Source organism: Pteropus medius, unplaced genomic scaffold (genome assembly GCF_902729225.1).
Source record: "Pteropus medius unplaced genomic scaffold, Ma_sr-lr_union100, whole genome shotgun sequence".
Lineage (NCBI taxonomy): Eukaryota > Metazoa > Chordata > Mammalia > Chiroptera > Pteropodidae > Pteropus > Pteropus medius.
In genome coordinates, this window is record NW_024351648.1 from 2,678,446 (window position 1) to 2,695,434 (window position 16,989).

General features: G+C 36.5%; 1 pseudogene; it reads right to left on the reverse strand.

Moving 5' to 3' along the window:
• Positions 1 to 7,219: 7,219 nt before the first annotated feature.
• LOC120587380 (uncharacterized) lies at positions 7,220 to 7,338 on the reverse strand (annotated as a pseudogene).
• Positions 7,339 to 16,989: the final 9,651 nt, after the last annotated feature.

The following is a 16,989-nucleotide window of genomic DNA, read 5'->3' on the forward strand; positions in this document are numbered from 1 at the left end:
TAAAACAACTAATTCTAAAATTTGTATGGAACCACAAAAGACCCCAAATAGTCAAAGAAATCTTGAGAAAAAACAAAGTGGGATTTGATATCCCACCCCCTGATATCAAACTATATTACAAAGCTACAATAATTAAAATGTATACACAGGCATGAAAACATATACATAGATCAATGGGATAGAATAGAAAGTCCAGAAATAAATCTATGACAATGGAAGAAAAGATACTGCTCTTCAAAAAGTGGTTTTGAGAAAACTGGGCAGATACAAGCAAAAAATTAAATAAAATTGGACCACTTTCTTACATCATATAGAAAAAGAAACTCAAAATATAGTAAAGAATTAAATTTAAGGACCTGTACCCATAAAACTTCCAGAAGAAATCATAGGTAGTAAACTTTCTGACATGACTCTTAACAATATCTTTTTGGATATGTCACCTCGAGCCAAGGCAATAAAAGAAAAAGTAAACAAATGGGACCACATCAAACTAAAATTTTTTTAATATGGTGAATAAAACCATCAACAAAATGTAAAAATAACCTAACCTACTTAATGGAAGTAGATATTCACAAATGATACATCTGATAAGAGGTTAAGATCCTAACTATATGAGGAACTCATATAACTTAATAAAAAAAAAAATACAAACAATCCAATTTAAAAATGGGCAGAGGACCTGAATAGACATTTCTCCCAAGAGGACACACAGATGGCCAAAAGATATCCAAAAAGATTATCAACATCACTAATCATCAAGGAAAATCAAATTAAAATCACAATGAGATATCACCTCACACCTGTCAGAATGGCCATCACCAATAAATAGACAAATATTGATGAGGATATGGAGAAAAGGGAACCCTCGTGCCCTGTTGGTGGGATTGTAAATTAGTGCAGCCAATATGGAAAACAGTATGAAGATTCCTCAAAAAATTAAAAGTAGAACTGTCATATGTTCCAGCAATTCCACTTCTGGGTATTTATCTGAAAAAAAAAAACACAAAAATACTAATTTGAAAAGATATATGCACCCCTGTGTTCATTGCAGCCTTAATTATAATAGCCAAGATATGCACGCATCCTAAGTGTCCATCCGTAGAGAAATGGATAAAGAAGATGTGATACATATATATAATGGAATATTAGTCAGCCACAAAGAAGAATGAAGTCTTACTATTTGTAACAGCACAGATGGACCTAGATGGTATTATGACTGAAAAAAGTTAGACGGAGAAAGAAAAATACCACATGATCTCACTTACATGAAGAATTTAAAGAACAAAATACATGAACAAACAAAAAAACCAAACTCATAGATACAGAGAACAAAGTCATGGTCGCCAGACAGCAGAGGGAGGGGAGGGATGGGTGAAAAAGGTGAAGGATGAAGAAGTACATATTTCCAGTCATTAAAACAGTCACAGGGATGTAAAGTACAGCATAAGATGTATAGTCCTAATCTTGTAATAACCATGTAGAGTGCCAGGTGGGTACCAGACTTATCGGGGTGATCAGTTCATAAGCTATATCAACATCTAATCACTATGTTGTACATCTGAAACTAATACAATATTACATGTCAATTGTAATTGAAAAATAACTTTAAAAATCACTTCCAGAAGGTTACATACTGTATGATTCAATTTATATAACATTTTTTAAGTGACAAAATTATACAAAAAGAGAAAAGATCACTGGTTACTAGGGAGTGGTGGAGATGTGGGCAGGAGGGAAGTGAGTAGGTGTGCCCATGACAGGAATGCCATAGGGATCTTCGTGGTGACAGAATGTTCTGTATCTTCCCTTTATCAGTGTTAATATTCTGACTGTAATATTGTAATACAGTTTTGTAAGATGTCACCATTGGTGGAACGGATTCAAAAGTACACAGGATCTCTTTGTCTTAAATCTTACAGCTATATGTGAATTGATAATCATCCTGAAACAAAATATTCAGTTAAAAAATGTGAATAACATTAAAAACTCATTTTGTGCCAGAAGGAGAAACAGAATTGTGGAATGTATTCAAGTAATCACTAGGTGAGCCATTTACTACTGAGTCAGTGTTTTAAACCTCTCATTACCATAAAGACATTAGACACAGATTACTAATGAAATCAATCATAATTAATTCCTTCAGTGTTCTTACGCTCGTAGTTTATATTTGACATCGATGGAGATGGAAAATAGTGAAATGATTCTGAATTTATAGAAAAATGCACACCAGTCCTACATAATAAGGTTTTTGTGTCGTGGAGAGGTACTTTTGGTTTTATAAAGCAAGACTGCAAAGTTCCAGTAGTTCACTAGGCTTGGTCCATCGGCATGATGAATTTTACATAAATTGTATATAAATTCTCTGTATGATATCATAATAATGGATACATGTCATTATACATTTCTTCAAATACAAAGAATGTACAACACCAATAGTGAACCCCAATTTAAACTGTAGACTTGGGTGGTTACGATGTGACAATGTAATTTCATCCTTGGTTAAAAAATACATATATACACACACACACACACATACACACGCACACCCCATTCTGGTAAATGATCTTGATAATGGAGAAGATGACACATGTGGGGACATATGTGAAATCTCTGTACCTTCCCTTCGATACCGCTGTGAATCTAAAACTTCTCTAAAAAAAAAAAGTTTTATTTAAAAAAAAAAACAGCATTAAGAGCTCAGAAATAAACTCTTGCTTTTGTAGTCAGTCGCTTTTTTGGTAAAGGTGCTGAGACAGTGAAATGGAGAAAAAAAGAGTTATTTTCAAAAAATAATGACAGGGCTACAGGATAGCCACATGCAAAAGAACAGGGATGAATACCTTCCTCCTCCCATCCATAAAACTAAATCAAAATCGATCACAGACATAAATGTAATAGTTTAATCTTAGAGGATAGTATAAGAGTAAGTCTCCGTGAATTTAGTAATGGTTTTTTTAGAAACAACATCAAAAGCACAAGAATGAAAAGAAAAGAAACGAAATTAAACTGCGTCAGTTTCCTTCAAGCTTTGATGGGAAATCTCAGCTAAATGTCTACGCTTATCACTTACAAGTTCTTCTTGACATATAACTTTACGCCACAGTCTAGGTTCTCTTTGTGGCACTATGTAACGATGCTCTTTTCCCTCTCCTTTAAAATAATAGTGTCCTTTGACAGATGACCGAATAAAGAAGATGTGGCAAATATACACAATGGAATTTTACTCAGCCATAAGAAAAGATGAAATGCTGCCATTTATGACATCATGGATGGATCTCAAGATTATCATGGAAAGCGAAATAAGGCAGACAGAAAAAGTTGAAAACCGTATGATTTCACTCCTATGTGGGATATAAAACTGAAAGCAACAAACGAACAAGACAAACAAAGGAAAATCACAGACATAGACAACAGTTTTGTGGTGACCAGAGGGAAAAGGGGATCAAATATATGTTGATGAAAGGAAATTTAACTTTGGGTAATGAACACACAAGGCGATATACAGATGATGTATTACTGAACTGTACACATGAAACCTATGTATATAATATATATATATATATATATATTAAACAATGTCATCCCATTAAATTTAATTAAAAATAAATAAAATAATATGTTCCCCATTTCCTTCTGATCTCTCACCAGCAGCATCTTTACTGTCCACATTTCTTCCAACAGTCTTATTATGCCAATTTAGACACTTTCAAGATGAGCAGAGTCAATAACACAGCATTTCTATTAAGAGTTTGTTCAAGGTCAGGAGATATTTTATGTTTCAGATATTGTTGACAGGGATATAAAATGACATAGTCATATATTTATTCTCAGAAAGTATATTAAAATATATATATATGTACCAACCCAAAGATTTGTACATAATATTCTTAGCAGCATTAAATAATTATATAACAGCCCGAAACTGAAAATAATTCAACTGTCCATCATCGCATGTAAGTAGACTGTGGTACGTAGAATTTAGTAATAAAACAGAATGGGGTACTCACACATGCCACATTAAATTATCAGGCAAATTTTTCAAATAACGTGGTCCCTTCACCTTTTGAAGAAATTGTTTTATTGTTTCCACCAATGGTCAAAATTCTGTTTGTTACAATGTTGAAATTAAAGCCGATGTTAGGGAACTATATTTCCCTTTTTATTCTAATAAATCATTAATGTTGAAAGTTGTTAGAATTTATCTAGATATTAAGATAATCAGTCTAGGGAGAACATCTTAACGTGACTTTTTGAAAGTAGAAATAATGTCAAACACACCATATTTTATTAAGTCTAAGAAGTCATCTATTTTAGGGTACAGTTATTTTACATGCGACTAAGAAAAAACGCTCCCCATTAAGTTATGACAAAACCTCGATTGTAAGATGCTTTCCAATGTGAAAAAATACAACTCTTAATTTTAATGAGCCTTTTATTTATTATGCATGCCCCCGAAATATATTTTATTGCCAGTATTCCAAATGAACACTATTGGCTTCAGAGGAATCAAACTGATAGCAGAGTTTTCCAATTGTAAAAAAAAAAAAAAAAAAAAAGTTTTATTTTAATATCTTTACAATAGGAAGAACCATCTTCATCTACACTTCTTTAAAAAAAAGTCTGCTTGTCCTCTTCACCCATCCATCAATCAATGTAATACTATAAGAACAGGATTTTCGATATGTCACAGAAATGATCCATTTGGTTGAATATATTCAATTGTTACTTGTGATGAAATTATTTAATTACTGTCAACTCTGCTTCAAATATTACTACGAGGGAATCCTAGAACACTGGCAGTCAAATGTAATTTATTAATCAATTCCATAGCACTGCTCAGCTAAGCATAAATTTACCAATTAAAATAAATTAAATAACTAAACCTAGAAGGGTTAAGTTGAGGGTGTATCATTAAGAATTTTGACCTTACAGAGAGAATGACAATATTCATGGCCAGCTAACAAAACTTTTTCTAGAAGACCAAAGCTTTTTAGTGCATAATAATTGGCTTTATATTAGTATAACCTTTGAATAGCTACGTGACTTCCTCTCTTTTCTTCTTCTGTTTTCTTTCTTTTGTCTAAATATAGAAATTGTTTGCTATTCTTCTTCGATACTTTTTCTTTTGTGCTTCTTAAAATAACAATAAAAAAGTTGTACTTTTCCTCACAATTTAAAGGGAGATTTATTCGTTCAACTAAGAGCTAAGAAGTATTGATTGATTCGTCCTTAATTTTATAGTTTAACATAGATTTCAAATGAGTTTGTGTAACTATTATTATAGAATTCAAAATTGTTTGGTGTTGCTTTTGCAATGGAGGAAAAGCAAATTTATCTTTGCTTTTGGAGTACTCGCTATATAGAGAGGACTTTGTGAAATTTATCTATTGGACATGAAAAATTTCCACATTGACCTGATGAGAGATTTAATATTCCTTGAGATTACTTAATAAGAGATAGCCTCTTTATTGTAGCCTTCAGATATTTTTCTAGGTGATTAGATAAAAGACACATGAATCTATAAGAAAAGAACAGAATAGGGCTCTTGAGGACCAGATATTGTGGACATCACTCATTCATGAGGTTGCCAAGAATCAGGGCTGACTCAACAGTACGTAACACGCACAGAGGTGGCTTTAGTGCAAATTACCACTTCAATAATGGGGGAAATTTTGAATCATATTGTTTATCACTAAAAATGAGTTGGAATTATATTTATCAATAGTTAAGATTTCCATGAATGTGTCATTTCCCACAGGGGACAAATTCATTGGTTATATTTATTAGTTTTGGACTCTGCCCAAACTAATAGAGTACATAGCTGACCTCTCAATCAATCAAGTTAATACAATGAGAAAGATAATATAGCTGCCGAATCCCAAGTAGGAATATCGTGACAAGAAGAGCTTGAGGGTTAACCTGGCTTAAATTCCGGATATAAGAAGCAAACACATTTTATTTCAACATGATCACTTACTAGTTGTGGGACCTTGCATAAAGCTCAACACTTAGTAGTTCGCTCTTCATCTATATAATAGAAATAACATAATCTTCGTTTCCTTTTTAAAATTGTTTTAAAGCTATGATATAAATATATCTGTTAAAATAATTTATAATCGCTGAAGTTTTAATCTCATACAGTATTCACAAAATACTAAAAGTCACCATAACAATAATAATTAGGGGAAGTTGAAATTAAAATTTACCGAACATACTCTATGAGTTAGGCTCATATGTATCATGTAATTTAGTTCTTAATGTTACGTAGAATAAACATATAATCAATAACAGATGGAATCAGGAGATAAACCCAGGATACTCAGATTAAAAGCTAAAAACCCATTCAAAACATATGGATTTAAGAGTAGGAAATAGTAAGATTTAGTATTACAGTTGGTGAAGAGTTGAGTAAGCTTCCCCCTTAATGAATGGCCTTGAGTAGAAGGCAAGGATAGACTGAAGGCCTGTGATGTCCCCAGGATGTCCCTTCCTCCCTCTGTGGGGACCGCTTGGGGCAGAACAGGCAGCTGATGAGGGACACTATAATATGGAACAGCTTCAGAACCAAAGGATTCAGTGTATCATTTGAGATAAAATATATCTTTACACTATGTCCTAGATTCTTCTCCACCACCCCCAAAAAATATCTGAAACATGATCAACGCACACTCCAAAGTGCATATTCAAAACCCAATTCAAACCTTATCATCAGCATGCTAACATTATTTTTTCAAACATTATGTAGCCTTCTAACCCGTCCACTGCCATAATTGTAACATACAAAAAGGGCAAGGTGACATAAGCTTGTGTCATTGAATTAAGTCTAGAGCCTCTCTTGGACTCACGTTCTCTCGAGTTACTAGCTATTTTCTCCAAAGATATAAGCAAGAGAATTAAAAGGAAACTGAGCAGGACCGTAAGGGAACTAACAGATGGTTATGACTTTAAGAGTGAAAAGTCACTCCAGATATAATAGTGACGTGCAGCCGGAATGCAAAGGACTCAGCCACGTGACTCTCTTCTCTGCAGAAGATTCCAGAATGAATAGATGCTTGGGGTACCTTGTATGTCAACACAGCCTGCAGTGGTAAGTAGGGAAGATCTTCTGCACGCTGATACTTTTTGTTTTAGACGAGGCAACACTTGGTTGACCTCACAGATTGCAAGGACCTTATCAGATTACAATCCCTTATTTTATTTATTTTATTTTATTTTTTTATGCCTACAGCACCTGGTCTTCCTAGGTAGTCTCCCATCCAAGTACTAACCAGGCCCGACTCTGCTTAGCTTCCGAGATCAGACATGATCCGACTTGTTCAGGGTGGCATGGCTGTAGACTACGCTGATATTTTTATAACCGCAAATCCCCACATCCCTAAATCCTTCCCTTGTGCCTGATGTGTGTGTGTGTGTGTGTGAGAGAGAGAGAGAGAAAATATTATAAGAGCAAAGGGAGAAGAGAGAAAGAGAAGTAGAAAGGATTAGAAAAAGTTTTCTTTTTTTTTTTCTTGTAGAAATATTGGTTTTAGGTGACACAAAGCAGAGTGCCATTGTCGTTGAGTTCTTTACAACATCGATAGATTTCTTGGTGACTGGGTACTGGGTTTTTGTTACATACGACATACGACGGGTGAGGAGATCTACAGGCGGTCACCTCAGAGACTGTTGAAAGGCTCCACAATGCATCAGAGCACAGTGTTTTCAGTGTTCACTCCTAGTAAATAACCAATGACATCTCACTGCATCCCTTCGCCTGATGAGAGACTTCTTGAAAAACAAAGTATACTCAAGGAAATTCAAAGCGAAGACAGGAGAGAGGGTAGAAGGTAAGTTTTTTGGTTCTGTTTTTTTAATTTCAACTTGTGCATTATCCAAAAGAAACTGTAGTATTGTTTGATGAACTGTCCTTGTAGTTTTTTTTTTTTAAATGTAGATAAAGGCAATATGCTGGATGATGCATTGTATTCTAAACACCATCATGCTTCTCCTTATACTCTATGATAGCTCCAAGGAAAATCTATCTATGTGTGCTGATATAAATTTTTTTTTGTAAATGTTTCTTTTTCAAAAAAGTTAAGGTAACAAACTGGACAGAAACTAACCAGTACGAACAAAAATGTTATCACTGGATGCCCTCTTTAATCTCCTCTCACTTACTCCTGTGTAGCACATATAATCAGGTATAATTGTTTTTTTAACTCAGAATCCATTGAAAGCTTCGATCATGTTATGGATCGTCATTTAATGACCATACCATAACTTATTAAACCTCTTATTTAAGATTGCCTATGTTTTTAATTTTTCACAATTTATATAGCACAGAAGTGAGCATTCTGCACATAAAACATTTTTTCACAATTAATACTATTTCCTTGGTCAAGATTCCAATAAGTGAACTAACTTTGTAGAAACATTTTAAAGACTTTTGTTCATATTGACGAATGGCTTTTCAAGAAGATCATCATATTAATTTTCGTACCTACAATAGCCTCTTCGTAAAACACTCAGCAACAGGGGGATCTTCATATTTTAAAAATATTTTGCTAATTATTGTTAATGTTTAAAATTCACTAGTAAGGTAGAACAAAACCATTTTTATTAACTACTTACCAAAAAGTTCATCTTTGAAGTCTTAGTGAAATCTTAATGTTTTGATTTAATTATACGTTTTGTATATTAGAGATACTGTCAAAGTACATTTCAAATATTTATTTCCCAGATACCCTTTGCCTTTAAGTCTTGATGATTTTTAAAAGCTTTATTTATTTGCAGCTATGTTAACATCAAACAGAAGGATAAGGCTTAGAAGCATATTTTTAAAAAATATACAGAGTCCATGCCTTCAAGATGGTGAGGCAAAAACAGTTAAACATCTGCCTGAATAAGTAGTAGAGGAACTCAACGGGATGGCCTATTTAGATAAAGAAATAAGACCTAGCAAAACGACACCTTCGAACGCAAATTATAATTTTCAGAACATGCAGTATGACCTTGGGTTCTATGAGTTAAGGTGATCAATTTGCGGAGAGCCAATAATGGCTAACGTTTCTATGGGTTGCATAACTATACTATTTTTCCCTTGTCTTCTTGCTGGCAAATGGAAGCAAAAGTTATGTTTGTTCCGTGTGGCGCTCATCAGGAGCGAGAGAAAAGAGGGAGAAAGTGAGACTTTCTAGACAGAAAGAACCACGTCGCTGCCTCCCGGAGTCTGTTTCTTCCCCTTTACCTGAGCTTGTCACGAGCCGGTGGCTTGTCACCGGCCATCTCGTCACCAGAGGCAACGCAGCTCAGCTGGTGGGGAAAAGTGGGTACTTGGTGAACCATGCTAAGTGACAGAGCATTTCCACACTGTGCTGGCTCAGATTCTACCACGTTGGACGACAGGTCTGGGAACGAGACTGAAGCAGAAACACTGCTGAACACCCTCCTGGGAATGTCAGGGCTGTGTCAGAATCAGCCATTTTCCATTCGTTTCTATAAAAGTATATCTACAGTTTAAAATGGAAATGACTAGATAGTTGCTTCAATGGGCAACTTTCATAAAGGCGTGAGGAAGTGAAGGGAAGAAGTCTTCCTACTTGGGACTTGTAAATTCATTCATTCGTTTAACAAATGTCAATCAAATGCCAACTGTGTGTCGTGAGCTATAGTTGGCTCTCAGGAATAAGGATGAAGAAACCGCCAGCCCTGACTTCACTTTGTTCGTTAATGATAATAACAGATATAGGGATGATCGAAGTTATTTTTAAAAACTATATTTTAATGTTCTCTCTTCCAAATGCCACAATTCCTCTCTGTATGTTAGATGTAATTATTTAGTAGAAACGCAAACTAAAATCCATGAAAACCCTCTGGAAGCATATTATAAAACCAAATTCTCAGCACGCATACCTGGAAAGAAATATCTGCCGTCTGTCAAATCTGCAGAAATTCCATCAATGTCCACCAAAGCTACGTCACCTTCTCGGTAGGTGAACTTCTACCTCCTGATCTCTATTATCTCTAAGTCTAAACCACTGAGGCATACAACTCTGCCAAAGGTGATCTGACTTAGTCTAAGCAGGTAGGACCTCGCACAGAGGTGGATGGATATTTAATGTATTCTGGACTTCCGGCTGATTGACATTTGGCTTTCCGAGTGCTTCGTGATAGCAAGATTTTGTTGATAGCGCTTCCGCACTTGTCAATTTCCCTCACATTTCATTAGCTCCAACAGGTCAGATGACTGTGCCCCAATTCAAAGAAACAGACTAACGCAACTTGACCATAGGTCCAAAAGGATGGGAACTGGAATCATGGAAAATAGCGCGAATGACTACTTGTCCGCCACCTCGGTCACAATAATCCAGTTAACTGTCCCTGTAGGTAGTCAGTTTCCTCTGTCTTCAACAGAAACAACCCAATGTTCTTATCGAGCGATTGGGGATCTCTCCATGGCTTACGATCATTTCTTCATTGGTGCGTGTGTGTGGGGGGTGACACGTGGTAGTTCCATGACATGAAATGTGACTGCTCTTAAGCCAGATGTGAACTAAAGAGACAGCGCGTCTCCACTGACAAGCAGTCACCATGTGATAGAAGGACAGTAGTATAATCACCATAATAAATCTTCTACCTGGGAAGACGGAAGGATGGAGAGATAGCACACAGTGAAATCCTGATGGCAACACGTCTTCGATTGGTCCTGATGTCGCCCCTCAGGTCTCTCCTCTTTTTCATGGCTTTGGGCTCCACCCCTGAGATTTCTTTCCTTTTTCTTTATTTTCTTTGGCTACGTTTGAAGCAGATGTCAGGGTGCATATCGGTCGGGGTCCAGCCTTTTTAGCCCACTTCTCACTCAAAAAACAATTGAGATCCAAGCTTCCTTTTAGGTTTCAAATATGTATAGTCACTCCTTTAAAAAAAAATAAACACTTTATCTTGAGATAACTGTACATCCACATGCAATTGTCAGAAACAATGCAGAGATCCTGCGTAATCTTCATGCGGTTTTCCCCAGTGGTGACATCTTGTATAATTATAGAACAATACTATACCCAGAAAATCGACATTGATATAATCTACTGATCTTATTCAGATTCCACCAGGTTTATATGTACTTATTTCTTTGGGGAGTGTGTGTTGCGCGTAGTTACTTCTGTGTGATGTTATCATGTTAGTGTTTTCATTTCTCACCACCACGGTCAAGGTCAGAACGCTTCATCAGTACCAGGAACCCCTCTGCTCGCCTTCTGTAACCATCCCTTACCGCTGAGAAGCACTCACTTGGCTCTCCATTTCTATAATTATGTCATTCCCAGAATAGTACATACATTAAAATTTGCAGTATGCAATCTTCTAGATTGGCTTTTCTCACTTAGCCTCATCCCCTCAGGTCTATGCAAGTTGTTGCATATATCGAATATTTGTTCTTTTCTATTGCTAAGTGGCATTCCATAATATGGAGGAACTACAGTTAATCATTTTTCTATCGAATGGTAGGTAGTTAGATCGTTTCTAGTTTGGAGCTATTATGTATAGAGCAATTGTGAATGTTCTTTTTGTATGAATATAAGTTCTCATTTCTCACATAAAAACCATAAAATACAATCCCTGGATGGTATAGTAATTACATATTTAGTTTTGTAAGAAACTGCCAACCTGTTTTCCATAGTACCATTTTACATTCCTACCAGTTTCTCTGCATCCTCGCCAGCATTTAGTATTTCACTATTTTTAATTTTAGCCATTCTATTAGGTACGTAGTGATATCTCACTGTGGTTTTAATTTGGATTTATTTAATGGGTAATGATGTGAAATATCTTTTCATGGATTTATTTACTATCTGAATATCCTCTTCAGTAAAATGCCTCTTCGTAGTTTTTTTTTTCTAATTTGTTTGGTTTTTCTATTGTTCGGTTCTGAGATTCCTTTATTTATGCTAAATATTGTTTTTTTAAATATGTGGTTTGCAAATATATTATCCCAGACTGTAGCTTGTCTTTTTCATCTTTTTAATCAGAATCTTTTGCGGAGTCTAAGTTTTTAGTTTTGATGAGGTCCAATTTAACATTTTTTTTTCTGTTATGGTTAACGTTGATAGCAAATCTTAAAAACTCATTCTGAGGATTTTCTCTCTCTTTTTTTTTTTCTAAAATGCTTATTATTTTACATTTTACTACAGTTTTTAAATCCAGGGTAATATGTAGACAATTTGGCTTTAAGTATAACTCACTTAAAACTTTAGTATTTTTCTTATCTATTTGATTCCATTTAACACCATATACCAATTAATATACCAATAGTTATATTGGTATATTAATAAAATATATTAACCATATTTTGAGATGTAGTTCTCATACTTACAGATTTCTTTGAATCTCACTTCCCTGCTTCTCTCTCTCTCTCTCTCTCTGTTAAGTACTTATTTATTTAATATTCACAATCATCTTATGGAGAAGGAGTTATTTTCATTCTTTCTCTATCTTTCTTTCTTTCTTTTTATGAAAAAGAACTGGAGATCTGGAATGTTTAAAGAACCTGTCTTGGACAGAGAACTAACAAATGGTGAAGGCAGGCTATAAATTCATACAGTTTGACTTCAGAACCTCTCCACCCTAGGCCGAATTGGGGTGTATGATCATCTGTAAGACAGATCACACACATCTGTGTTGTTTGTATATGAGGCATTACTAAACCAAATGCGAACAGAAAAGGCTGATGATGATAACAGATTATCACCCTGGTGGTTTCTCAGATCACCCTTCTTCCTGTTTACTGAGGTTAATTACAGTCCTTTCTCGTGAGATGCTATAGGAGATTTTCACAGGAAGCATGTCTATCACATTCCTACCTTTCTTGGATGATCACAGCATTACTGGAATATATCCTCAGAGCCCTGAGACATAAATTGGGACCGAAGTGCCTGGAAGCATAAAAAATAGCAGAGTGAAAATATACTGTGTCGATGCTTACAATTATGGGCTTTTAATATCAAGATCACTGAACTACTACATGGATAATGAATACTGTCAGCTGGGGACACTAGCTCTGCTGACTGAGAGGCTTTCCTGATTCCTGAGACATCTCAAGGCACAGTGTGGATGGGAACAGCCCGGTTATCCCAGTGCCTCAGGACCGTGTGTGGTACCAGCGTTTCTGCTGATGTTTCTGGGACTTGGGTACTACTTTATTTAACCATCCCAAGTGTTGCTTTGCAGAAACATTCAACCTTAACGTTTAAGGAAACTCTACAGTTAGTTACATTAATTGAGAACTATCTCAAGGGGCTGCTTGTGTTTGGACAGGAGCCCACGTGTGTGAAAATGGAAGTTTTATGATTTAATATTTGTTTTTGAAAGTCAGAGGACACGATCTTAAAGTTTCTCCCTTCATCTTTTCGGTCTTAAAACTGAGTTTACAACTAAGACCTTGCATTTTCCTGCAAATTTAAAATATAATCTATTGTTCAATTATAATCTTCCCATTCAATTGAGGAGAGAGAGAGAGAGAGAGAGACAGACAGACAGACAGACAGACAGAAAGAAGCTGAAAGAAATTTTAAAGACAAACACTGACCATGCAACCCAATTCCAAATTCAAACCAACCAACCAACCAACCAACCAACCAATGTTCAGGGCTGCTAACTGAATTTAATGCAGGTATTTCCCATGTTTCATGACTCCAACAGAGTTTAAGATATTTTATATTACAGCTTCCTATCAAACTGGCATGCAACCCTGGTGTGGTCCTATTTTTCATATCCCATCTCCTATACTCCTTAGCATTTGACCATGATCTCTTCATCATTGTAAGGGATGTTACATCTTTTAGATAACGCAAGAGACAAGAAGACAGGCATGAGCGTTAACAACCATCAAATGTGCCTATTTCCTTTTCCTATAAATTAGAGCACACTCGCCTGCTGAATTTTGCAAGAAGGAAAACAGACTCCCTCCTGCCCGACCTAAGGAAGAAACTCTAAATCTCCCTTAAGATTCACTTTGGCTTCTTACAGCTGGATGTTAGTACCTTTTTATATGCAATTTTACTTCATTTAGTCTTTAAGGTTGTGCCTGAGGTTAGTTTAAAAGGTTAGTTAAATGTTAATGGATGTTAATGCTGCAATTAAATTGTTAAATCAATTGAAAACTGTGGCTCCATTTCTATCTGCGTTAGTGCCGGCCTGAGCTGCATCGGCGTATAAATTAAGAGCTGTAAATCTAGTGAAGTCTAATTAGAGACCAAATTTCTCATTTATCTTATTTTCACAGGACTGTAAGCACTGATAGATAATCAACGAAGGGCTAAAACTTTTTAACATTAAAAAACTATTTTATCTATTTCAGGATTCAGGTGACTGATTATAATTCAGATCCAATTACTGTAAAAGGTCATATGTGAAATGAAGTTCTTTTCAGACACTCTAAGTTTTATTTTACAAGTTTGCATACAACCCAGTACCATCCCCGTCCCCCAAAGCAAATAAAAATACATTATTCGAGACAACTTTAATGGTGTCTGAGAGTAACCTCAGTGCTAAACAGCATGTTTAATAGACTGTTGCATTAACCAAAAGGAGAAAAGGTGGGTTTGGATTCTTTGTGGCAGATTCGCCAGGCAGCAAAATGAAGCCTTCAAGGGATGTCTAAGATGAGAATGTTTCACTGTCGTTTCAGAGTGGCTGTTGCCATCTTGCTTTACCCAAAGTCTGAGAACACCTGCGTATAAAAAGTTCAAATGAAAGATTTGTCTGGTTGGACCCCCTCGGTTCACCTGGTTGGACCCCTCGGTTCGCCGTTTGAGAAGCTGTCTGTTGAAATGACTGAACGTGACCCAATCTTAGTTCCGCTATATTTGATGGCACTTTTTTTTTTTAATTCTTTTCACTCTTCTCTAAACGATGGCCCTTAATGACATTATTTAGCTGCCGTTTTTTTATATTTTATATATACATGTTGACATGAAGACGTTAATTTGCACCGAAACTGCCGAGTCAATTATAATCTTTCCAAACGATAGGGATACATGTAGGTTCTGATTTGCAATGCTGTTCCGTTCGTACTGGGATTGTAGAGATCCTATGAAAAACATTATTTTCCTCAAACGGTAATTTCTTCAATAAAAATCTTCTGCCCAGAAAAATACTACTTTAGGAGAACTAGTTATAAATGGATATTCAGGCCTCTTTCCTCTGATGAAGACAGAAGCCTTGCCCTTCCTTGTCTTATGAGTCAAGTTTCAGCGCTGATTAAATCACAGAAGATCATAAGAAGAGTGAATCGTTCAGCAGATTGAATGTTCCAAACTTTTCGCTTTCCTAATTTTGTCATGAATTCACAACTCCTAAAAGCCTCCATCATGGACTCTAGGGAAAATGCCACATTAGGTCTCCTGTCCCCTGAAGCAAATGAAAAAGATGTCCTCTCTCTCTCTCTCTTTTTTTTTTTACCCTAAAAGGAGCATGGATTTCCTGCCAGCGTGTTTGCTTCTTACTCGCAAGCATTCCTAGCTCAAGAACTCACTCACTCTGTGCAACCAACGGAATCAAAATCAGCCCTCTATTCGTGAATTGCGGTGACCTGCCGTAGGCTGCAGGATCTTAACCAGGCGCAGAATGCTTCCCACTTAAAAACTTGGTGTGAAACGTGGAGCCTGTCTCTTTAGCTACACAGCAAAAGCCATAGCAAAAGGCACCATTTCGGCATTTCGCGGGGGATGAGACCTATCACTCTGCTTGTATGAAGAGGTTGGGGAGTTCTTTGAGTAGGAAAAACAGGATGACATATATTAAATCGTCCTGATCACCGATCTTCTGAGGATGGGATTTTTTTTACATGTGTTGACAGGCGACTACCCACTGGAACTAGACGGACACCCAAAAGCTTTTATTTCACGATCTCTGAGAACAACCTGCAGCTGAACCCTAAAATTCTGCTGTTAAAAATAAATGCTTTTCAATTACAGATGTTTTCCCCATTACAAATGCAAATGTGTTTCAAGTCCTACAAGCCACTCCCTGTGGCAGATGTGACAAGAGGAAGCTGCCTGGGATCTGGCTGGTGGCTGGCAGGAGAAGGGGAGGCTGGAGAGGTGGGACCGGGTCCCTCCCAAAGTGGAGAGAGGCAGAACCTGACAGAGAACCAAAATCTCAGCCCTTTCGCACATGCTCTGGGACAATAGGTAAGTCTCCCAACCCCTCTTGGCTGGTTTTTCCTCATGTTTTTCTCGATCCTTCTCCATCCATATTCCCATAGCTTCAAATCCTATCTGATTGCTGATGACCAGTCAACTTGTGTATTTTTAGCTCCAGGCTGACACCCGATCCCAACATGCCTCTATGCAACAGTTTTATCAACATATCGACTTAAATTCATTCATTCCTTTTTTTTCATTCATTTTTCACTCATTCGTTCATTCGTTGTTGAGTGTTGGCGATATGCCGGCCTCTGTACTAGGCATTAGAGGTTCCGTAATAAGCAACGTAGAATACTCACCCTGTAGCATTTGTATTCCAGAGAGGGCTATAACAATAAAAAAAAAATTGAAATCTAACATCATTTCTAAAAGAAGTATACACTATGGAAAAACCCAAGGCAGAGGAGAAGCAGAAGGCGACTGAGCATGTGATTTTGAGTGTAGACGGGTTAGAGAGAAGAGATCTGGAAAAAGGTGAGAACGGGCTGTTCTCTAACGGTATCGCACATGGAACGTTTTGAAAAAACTGTTGCCAATTTTCTGCCTCCCTCGTTCCCTGTTTTTTTTTCTAATTAATTGCACCACTATTTATGTATTGGCTCAAGTGTAGAAACCTAGGAATCTGTTTCCATTCTTCTTTTCCCCTTACCCAAATCCTATCCCTCGGCATCGGCACTTGACTACCGAGAAGTAGGCTAATATTCAGACTCTTGCTTAGAGAGAAAGGAATGATGCTCGGCGGAGGGAAGTGACTGGTCCAGGGTCGTACAACCAATCAATGGTGGACCTAAGTTTCGTTTGAAGTCAAACC